The sequence below is a fragment of the Solanum stenotomum genome, chromosome 1 (assembly GCF_019186545.1).
Source record: "Solanum stenotomum isolate F172 chromosome 1, ASM1918654v1, whole genome shotgun sequence".
Classification (NCBI taxonomy): Eukaryota; Viridiplantae; Streptophyta; class Magnoliopsida; order Solanales; family Solanaceae; genus Solanum; species Solanum stenotomum.
The window spans coordinates 25,565,365-25,576,538 of NC_064282.1; positions in this window are offsets into that span (position 1 = coordinate 25,565,365).

An 11,174-nucleotide genomic window follows, 5' to 3' on the forward strand; every position below is an offset into this window, starting at 1 on the left:
ATATTGCGTGTGATAGATGTTATGTTCTGATTTGTTCATATGGAGTTTAACGTGGGTGTCAATCACGGCAATTTGAATCGTAACTAATTAGTTCTTTTATCGGCTAGTTTAGTTCCAATCCAAAAGCTTTGTCACTATTGGAGAAGCTTTGTCAGTGTTGGAGGAATTAAGATTACCCCCTTGTACATATATATTACCAGAAATTAAATAATTGGAAAGTGATAGTAATTTGACTTCTTTTTTACCTAGATAATCATAGACTTTTTCACATTAATTGTTCAAATCTCTTCTTGAGCTATGAGCATTTTTATCATTTATAGGTTGATGTTTTGAAGAACTGTGTCTAGTGATGTCAAACGGTTTGATTACATTCAAGTTATGAAGATTTTAATTCACCCTACCTTACATAGAAAAATGAAATTTATTTTTAACCTACTCTGTATTACATTTTTTTTTTCTAAATCTATTAACTGAGTTTGATACTTAAAAATAAAATTCATAAAATTCTTTTCCAATTTCCTTATGAAGTACTAATTTAATAGACAATTACTTGAAATGAATTTCTTGATAGTATTGTAAATCTAATAGTACTTATAAGTCATATCATTTTGTATGATTTTCTATTCACTTTGGATTGACGGACAAAGAATGACATAATGGTAATAATATATTTACCTATTCATGATATTGTTTGTCTTACCAAGAATTGTCATATTTTTCATTTTTAGAGTCAAACTATAAAACTTTGACTAATATTTTATGATGTATTTTTCCATCATATTGATATGCAAAAAATTGCAACTTATAGTACTTTTTGTATAGTTTTTGGATATCTAAATTTTTTTTAAAAAATATTAAATTAATGTAATCTAATTTAATTTTGAAAATTAGTCAAATTGACTTTCAAAAAGCGCAACATGACAAAATAAAAGTAAATAGAATGACTAGTTATTTACAAGATTTTCAAATATATAGTTTGTAAAAATATTTCACACCAACTATAAAAGCCCTTCTTTTGTTCCCTAATTTTCACTCTTCAAGTGCTTCTCTAACACAATTAATTGAGATCTAGGATTTTTCAAGCACCATTTTTTCTTCTTTTTTTTTCCCAATATGTGCAACATATAGGATTTAGAGACATCACACAATATATTTCTTTGTGCTTCAATTGCAAGAGATATAGAGAGAGAAAATCATGTCATCTTTGATAGCATTGAATAAAAATAACAAAAATGATGTTGAGGAAATTACCAATCAAACTCTGGAAAAGCAGAAGGATAGCAAGGAGAAATTGAAAACTTTGAAAATGAGACTGGAAACTTTGAACAAGAAAACAGAAACTTTGAAGATCCAAATAAATGATTTAAAGATAACACTCATTGATAATGAAGAAGCCCATAAAATTGCAAAAGCCAAGGTGCAAGAACTTGGCACCCAGTTGAAGGCAGCTCAAGCAAAGTAAAGGGATATGAGCACATAAAGAATGCAACTCTCTGAAGGATTGAATCCATCACTCAACTCTTACTGTTTGAGGTGTATGCAAGATTTTTCGTTAATGATGTCGCTATTAAAGAAGAGAAAATAATTTTTAAGGAATAGTGAATAATATCTTGAATGTTAGGGTTTTAGATTAGCTTGACTATTCTAATTCAAAATAAGTTAGTTATATTTAATGTCTATTGTCTATCATTTATGAAAAAAAATCACAAAAAAATTTCTTCTAATGATGTTCAAATTCATGGAGCCATGGAGCACTTTGTGCTAAGCATTGTCAATTGATAATGTATGCATAGATATTCTGATTTTTTTTCAAATTTCATATCTATATTTTCATTAAAAGACTTTATAATAAGCAAAACTATCATTTAATATTTTTCTCAAATTATTATTTAATTATTTTTATAATATTGACTAAACTCCTAAAATATATGGAAAGTAAATTTAATGTAGTTTTCACTTTTCTTGTGTAAGTGAAAAAGATAGGAGAATTAATGTAGACTCCCAAATTATATGGAAGGAGAGTTAAAAAAAAGTCTTCTAAAATATATGGAAAGGAGAATTAATATATGGAAAGAAGAATTGGAAATATATGGAAAGAAAAATCAAGTATTGAAACCAAATATATATATATATATATATATATAAGCACTCGTTGAATTTGTTCTATAATTTTATTTAAGGTGTTAAATCACAAATTGTTTAGAAGTTGTAGGACTTTCATGAAATATATATGATGCTAATAGTATTTGGAAAATTATTCTTGTGATGATCCATGGCCTAATACACAAAAAAATTTGAGTATTTGGGTAACTCCTAAAAAATGTCATATAATTACAAGTATACATTGTAAAAAAAATAGTGTGAGTATACGAGATGGTTTCCCAACTCATTACGAAGGTCCTCATAAAACCTTTTTCAAAAAAAAAATTGGGTGCTCCGGAGAGTCAGACCCATGGGCTAATACACATGAAAACTGAGAAATTTGGGTAATTCCTAAAAAATGGCATTTAATACAAAAATATTTGTTAAAAAATGGTGTGAGTATACGTGATGGTTCCCCAACATTAGTGAGGTCCTTATAAAGTTTTTTTGGAATTTTTTTTTTGGATGCTTCGGGGAGCTAGATACATGAGCTAATACACACAAAAATCGAGAAATTTAGGTAATACCTAAAAAATTAGCTAGTAAATGCAAAAATATACGTTAAAAAATGGTCTGAGTATATCTGATGGTTCCCTAACTCATTACGAAGGTCTTCATAAAAAAATTTCAGAATTTTTTTTTGGGTGATCCGAAAAGCCATATCCATGAGCTAATACACACGAAAAATGTAGGAATTTGGGTAATTCCTAAAAATGACTTGTAAATGTGAAAATATGCGTTAAAAATGGTATGAATATACGTAATGGTTCCCCAACTCATCGCGGAGGTCCTCAAAAAGTTTTTTTAGAATTTTTTTTGGGTGCTCTGGGAGCCAAATCCACGGGTTAATACACACGAAAAACTGAAAAATATGGATAATTCCTAAAAAGTGGCATGTAAATGCGAAAATATGTGTTAAAAATGGTGTGAGCATATGTGATGGTTCCCCAACTCATTACGGAGTTGTTCACATAGTTTTTTCAGAAATTTTTTTGGGTAATTCGAGGAGCCAGATCCGTAGGCTAATACATATGAAAAATTTAAGAATTTAGGTAATTCCTAAACAATGGAATGTAAATACAAAAATATGCGTTCAAAATAGTGTGAGTTACGTGATGGTTCATCAACTCATTACAAAGGTCCTTATAAGGTTTTTTCATAAAAAAATTTAGGGTGCTCCGGGGAGCTAGATGAATGGGCTAATACAAATAAAAAAACTTAGAATTTTTTGGTAATTCCCCAAAAATGGCCTGTAAATGCGAAAATATACAATAATAAAATGATGTGAGTATACGTGATGGTTATCCCACCCATTACGAAGATCCTCATAAAAAATTTTCAAAAAAAATAAAATTGAGTTCTCCGAGGAGCTAGATCCATAGACTAACACACAAAAAATAGAGGAATTTGGGTAATTCCTAAATAATGCAAAAATGTGTATTAAAAATGGTGTGAGTATATATGATGGTTCCCCAACTCATTACGTATGTCCTCATAAAGTTTTTTTTAAAAAAAATTTTGGGTTCTCTGAGGAGCCAAATCCATGGGCTAATACACACGAAAACTGAGGAATTTGAGTAATTCCAAAAAAATGGCTTGTAAATGTGAAAATATGCGTTAAAAATGATGTGAGTATACGTGATGGTTCCCTAACTTATTACGGAGATCCTCATCAAGATTTTTCAGAAAAAAAAATTGGGTCCTTTGGGAGCCAGATCCATGGGTTACTAGACCTACCAAATAGTATAACTGACACCATGTGACTCAACTAGACCAATATGTTGCAATCTTTCCTAACAATAGACTAATTATACATACACAATGATCAAGATAAAATTTTGTGAATTAAATAACTTTACTTAAAATTCAAGACTTTTTCTTTTCTCGATAGAGAAACTTGAATGACTTACATTAAAAAATGATTCGGAGAAAGAAAATTTACTAATAATGTTTATATTGTAACCTTTTAACCAGTAACACTAAAATATATGACATAAACTCAATGAATTTGTCGTCTATTTTACTTCTCTAGTTATACATTTAGAAATTAGCTAGAACGAATCGAATATGTAACACCCCGTATCCGAAAACAGACCTTAATGCAGATTTCCAGAAATTGCAAGTGCAACCTATAGTTGCCACCCACGAATCGTAGGGTGACCCACGGCCCGTGCTGGTGGTATGTGGTTCACATCTGCAACCCTCCCCAGAAACTCAGACAAAAACCATTCTAACGTATGACCCACGGTCGGACAGGACGGATCATGGATTAGTCGGCTGATCGTCGATCAGTTCGTAGGTCAAGACCCTCAGGACCTCTCAGAACCTGGTCTCTAAAGTCAATCGACGGACTGGCATGAAGGATTGTGGATCAATCGACGGACCGTCGGTCCGTCCGTAAGTGGCTTCAATAGATTTTAAGTCAGATGTCGTTTGGTCTTTTCCCTTATTTGTTAGACACCTAAACTACGTCGTTTAACCCCTAAACTACGTAGTTTTGGTCAGTTTTAGCCTAGTAAACAAACTAGAACTTACCTAAGTCAAATCATTCATCAAAACTTAGAAAAATTAAAATGTAAAAGGAGAAAGAAGTCAAGAACCCTAGTTCAAGAACGCAACAAGGTTCTATCAGTTCCAGCCCCGAAATCGAAAGATTTCTCCATGGAATTCTTCACTAGGTATGTGGGATTTCACTAGTGGGTTCCTTTCGCCCATTGGGTCCCTAGATTTCAGTCAGATTCTTGATTTCGTTATTATTAACTAGACCTAGGATTTCTAGAATTTAAGTAGATTATCATGAATTAGTTACTTTACTATTCCTAATCAGTTTATTATGAATTTTAGCATGTTTTAGTATAGATTCTTTCATAATTTCAGAACCTTAGTTATGTAGTTCTTTTAGTTCATGAATTGAACATGCTAAGTGTGATTATTCAGTTATACATGCTTTAGTTCTAAATGTTTCATTATCAATACATTAATGTCGCATTTTCAATTAGCATGTCAGTATTTGAGCTATCCAGAATATATATTATTTCACATAATCAGTTGGGAGTAGACTTAATACCTAGTGAACTAGGGTCGGTCACCCGCAAGTGCCAAAACTACGTGCCCCATAGGTTGTAAGTCTCCTTTGTGGGCATCATTTTAGTGATCACGCTAGTCATGCCTCTATACCTTTGGTAGGGTATATTGGGTCCTCTCGATGGGGTGTATACATCGAACTCCGTATTTATCTCATGTGGTTTTATGTCGGTTATTAGGAGCTCCTACAGTTCAGTCAGACTCTATTGCATTGACCATGTTATGAGTTCAATAGTTAATCTCAACATGTTATAAACTTGGTAATTACATTCAGTTAGTTCATGTTTAGTATACTCAGCATTTCTATCATGTTCAGATTATATCATTGCTTTATTGCTTTGTTCAGTTATATTGTTATTCATCTTTATTTTATCCTGCATGCTTAGTACCTTTCAAGTACTGACGCATACTCTGCGCTACATCTTCTCGTGATGTAGGTTCAGGTTCTCAACTTCTAGATCACGCTTAGATCGGTTTCCGATCTTCAGTTCAGCACCATCAGTGGTGAGTTCTCATTCTTTGAGGACAAGTGACATGATTATCTTTCTTGCTTTTAGCTTTAGTTTCAGTTTTGCCAGATCTAGCTGGGGCATGTCCCAACATTTCTAGTCAGTAGAGGCTTTATGTTAGACATAGTTAGTTTCAGCTTTAGTATTTGAGTTTGACTTTTCTTTTGTTGTTAAACTCTCAGTTTCATTTATTCAAGTTTAATATATGGGTATTCCTCATCACTTCATATTATCTCATGATTTAGCTTCCGCACAATATTTCTTTACTTCAGTTTATTTAAGTATACTTATGATATGCCAGCAGGGTTAGTTTGGGGTCACTTGTGATTCTAGGTCCGTGTCCGTGTCTTGGGGGTAGCTTCGGAGCGTGACAAGATAAATATATATATAAACTTCAAAATGATTAAAATTTAACTTGGTTATCAAAAATGGAGTAAATCTCATCAGTGTTAAATGTAAAATATCATAATAAAAACTTAATATGACAATATGTAACAAATTCCTCTTCTTCTTAAACAATTTTCTTAAAATTAATAATATTTTTCTTTTTGTTTCCCCACTATGTGTAAACACAGTATTTTTCAGTGTATTGTATAATTATATCAAATTGATTTATCTGAAAATTAATTTAGAAAAAATTTCAATGTGAGTCGAGTGACAGGTTGCTAAGTAGAAAATAATAACAAATTTAAGGTTAATGTATTTGAAAGGAACATAAAATTTCTACTAAATATAGTTTCTTTTAAAATAGGAGAATATAATTAATAATGTTTTTCTATAAGTAGTGAAAAAGCTATAATCATACACATATCACCATTTAATATTCAATAAATATTTTCATTTTTTGAAAATCTTGCCATTAAATTGATATTTCTGATGCATATTTAAATTTTTCGAAATTGATATTTCATAATTTTCAGTTAATATTTCAAATGTTCGCTTGTTTCAATTTCTAATTTCATGCATACACATTTGAAATATACAAAAAAAAAATAACTTTCTCCATGAGTGAAATGAGCAAGCAGACACAATGGTTATTATTATTTTATGATCATATTTTGTGGATACTACTTATACCCAGATTTAAATCATACTAAGTTATTCTCCTAATTAGAAATGTTTGACCAAAAAAATTGGTCAAGATAAGGTCAAAGCTTAAAACAACATATATTTAAAGATGATAATATCTAACTTGGTATTTTTTTATTTTTTTTTTATAAGATCTAACTTGGTATCTAATACACCCTCATTTAGTTTCTTGCCAAAATAGTTGATATTGACAACTAAGAATTCACTAATTTCATCTATTCACAAATTTAGATAATCTAAAGTTTTCCTATAAATAGGACTCAATTCTAGGCAATACACACACAACAACTATAAAATCATTTGATCCTCATCAGATAAAAAAAAAAAACATTTCTCCTCCTCTTGAGTTACTAAGATGAAGGAAAATAGAGCAAAAGAAATCAAGAATAGGATGTTTGAATTGTTGAAACGAAATGGTATTCCTGATGACATGAGGAACCCTTATAATCCCTAATGTTTGCATAAGTAGATTCTACTATGTTTGTATTCAATGTCACGAAAGAAAACATCAAAGAAATATTGTGACCTTTTAACTGTTAAAACTAAAATATATAGCATAAACTCAATGAATTGTCCTTCTTTTTTCTTCTTTGGTTTTACATTTAGAAGTTAGCTAGAAAGAGATAAATTTAAATATGAATCTCAAAATGATTAATATTTAACTTAGTTATGAGAAACGGAGGAATAATCAGAGTTAAATGTAAAATTTTATTTTATAAAAAATTAATAAGACAATGTTGCATATTCCTCGTCTACTTTCATAATTTTCTTAAAATTAATAATATTTTTTCTTTTTGTTTCGCCACTATGTGTAACACATAGTTTTTGCCAGTATTTTGTATAATTATATCAAATTGATTTATCTCAAAATTACTTTAGAAAAGATTTAAATGTGAGTCAAGTGACAAGTTGCTAAGTAGACAATAAGAAGGATTTTTTATTTAATGTGTTTGAAAGCAGCATAAAATTTCTATTTAATATAGTTTCTTTTAAAATAGGAGAGTATAATTAATAATGCACTTCTACATGCAGAGGAAAAGCTATAATCACACCATTTAATATTCATTAAATATTTTTATTTTTTTGAGAAACTAGCCATTAATTTGATAATTCTTATGCATATTTAAATTTGTCGAAATTAGTATTTCAAAATTTTAGTTAATATTTGAAATATTCATTTGTTTCAATCTCTAATTTCTAGCATAGATAAATTTAAATATACAAACAAAAATAACTTTCTTCATGACTGAAATAAGTTTTGTTATTATTTTGTGACCATATTTTGTGCATACTACTTACCTAGATTTAAATCATACTAAATTATTCTCCTAATTAGAAATGTTTGACCCAAAAAAATTGATCAAGATAAGGTCAAAGTCAAAAACTACACATATTTAAAGATAATAATATCTAACTTGGTATTTAATACACCCTAATTTAGTTTCATGTAAAAATAATTGGTATTGACAACTGAGAGTTCGCTAATTCAACTATTCACAAATTTAGATAATCTAAATTTTTCCTATAATAGGGTGCAGTAATTCTAGGCAAGAAACACACACAACAACACTAAAGCCGTTTGATCCTCATCAGAAAAAACACATTTCTCATCCTCTTGAGCTACTAAGATGAAGGAAAATAGGTCAAAAGAAATCAAGAATAGAGTATTTGAATTGCTTAAACGAAGTGGTATTCTTTTGGTAGCTCCATCCACAGTTTCTCTGATGGGACCAACGTTGATGCAAGTCATGTTGCATTAAGATCATCCATTAGAAGCTAAGATTAGGTGGTTATATCAATTTGTTATGTTTTTAGTTCAGGATTTCAATTAATAGTTCTATATTGTATCAATTGTTGTCCGGTCTAAATAAAATTTGTTCGCACAAATTTAGTCTTGAACTTACAAAAAAATTGTGCTTTGTTTGCCTTATGATATGGATCAAGAACCTGAATTTTAAGGAAATTTTAAGGGATTTTGTAAATCGCATAATTCTCCACCACACACTGTGGATGTTCCACACATATTGGTAGTAGGTACAATTAAAAACCCCCACATACACTTTTTCTATCTTTTTTTTTGGGTAACGTAAAAGAACATTATATTAATATTTAATTAATATATATTAGTATAAATTAAAGGGACAAACATTGTCCAGGGAGTGTGGATGGTGATATGACAATATTCTAAGCATCTAAATTCAAAATTGATCAAATTAGCCTTGCATGTCTACAATGTCTACATTCAATGTCGCTAAACAAATTTATCAATATTTTATATAATTATATCAAATTGATTTATCTCAATTAATTCTGAAAAAATTTCATTGTGACTCGATTGACAGGTTGCTAAGCATCGGATAATAACAACAAATTTAAGAAGAATTTTGTATTTAATATATTTGAAAGGAGCACAAAATTTCTACTAAATATAGTTTCTTTTAAAATATGAAAAAAATAATAATATGCTTCTATAAGACGTGCAAAAGGAATCTTATACATAGCACCATTTAATATTCAATATATATTTAAATATTTTGAAAAACTAGCCATTAAATTGTTTTTTCTTAGACCATCAATTCCCTCCTAAAAGCGTGTACTAAACAACATAGAATCAAAATGCAGGCTAATTACATCAACCTATATGTTTCCTATCATATTCATAATTCAGTGATTCTAAGCCATAATTCACCATTTAGATGATAGTATTGACAGAGAAGACTTATATTGGAAAACCATAAATAGCCTTAGACCTTACATAGACATGTGAATCATGTTTTCTTGGTTACGAGGAAAAGAATTAAAAATTACATGGTTAAACAAATTTATACTACTTAATTAATCATCATAGCTATAATTTGCTATATATAATTACCACTTTTTTTTTTTAATTATTATTACTAAGATCACTTACAAGAGAGAGAGGGGGACATATCGCCTAAACCTCATCCCAAATAACACCAAAAAAGGAAATCTACTTGAAGAAAGTAAAGACTCTCCTATGAGAGTTTCCGGCATTTTCTATCAACAAAATAGGATTATGCCTTCCCTTACTATCATTCAAGGTGTGTTTTTCTTTTTTGAACCTAAATGAAGCGTCTGTCCATATATTCTCATTGGTGTTACAGTTGAGTCGGGCATGTCTTGAGAAGATGTAATCCATGTCCCTCGTAGTGGCATGTCTTGCAAGAGCGTCAGCTACACAATTCATATTTTGTATCCAAGGCGTTGGAGTCAATCCTTTTATCATATTCACTGCTATTTGACTATCCATCTCCAAAATTATGTGAGATTTTGAGTTGTCATGGCACCATTCAATCCCATGTAAAGCTGCCTGCAATTCACAAGAGTTGTTAGTAGAAAATTGGGTGGGTAGATTTAGCAAAAGCCATGACCATCTTTCCATTTTTTCCCCTAACGATTCCAGCCAATCTTTGTGCAGCTATCATCTGTATTCAATTTCCATATATTTCCTTGAGGTCTTGTCCAATAGTCCAAGATGCATGATAGTGATTCTTGGTTTATAATTTTCAGCAATCAAGCATATAGTACTCCATCCCCATTTACTGTCCATCTTAATTCCTGTATTTTTTGGAAATAGCCACCTGCACATTAAATAAAATTTAGTTAATTATTCTGACAGAGAGATATTTTTACCGTCATACCTCTTGGCATTCCTTGTTTTTCAGATTTCCCACAAGGTAAAAAATGGTGTTACGTGTGTGTACTTAATTCCTAGCGTTTGTTTGCCACCAATAATCAAGAACCCCCTGCACAATATTGGCATTATGAGTAATACCAAGTGGTCTAGTCACATATATAGTTCCAGACTTTAATGGCCAAATCCCTAGTTGAGTATCCCTACAACAGGAGCACCTCGTGTTCATTTGAATACCAAAACTTTTGATAATACTATCAATGGGAAGTTTACTTTTTAGAACTCTCCACATAAAGAACGAAACTTTAAATAGTTTTTGTAGGTTCAAGAGCTGCAAAGGTATGAAGCGTTTGGGATTGTAAAATATGCTTAATGATAAGAGCCTTACCACCTGGAGAGAGGAAGTTATTCTGCCATCCACTAGATTTATTGATGACTTTAGTAGACAAATCAGTGAACAAACTATTTTTCTTCTTACCAGTATAGATAGGGCACCCCAAATAGTGAAAGGGAAAAGTAGAGATTAAGACTAGACATGTGTGAGTAAATTAAGAACCTGAATAGATTGGCACCTGTGACAAAGGAACTCACATAGTCTAGCATATCATACTTAATAATATCCCAGATAGACTGGAAAAATAGACCATTGTATCCAGCACAACTATTAGGATCCATGGAAAATATAGCATTTCTAA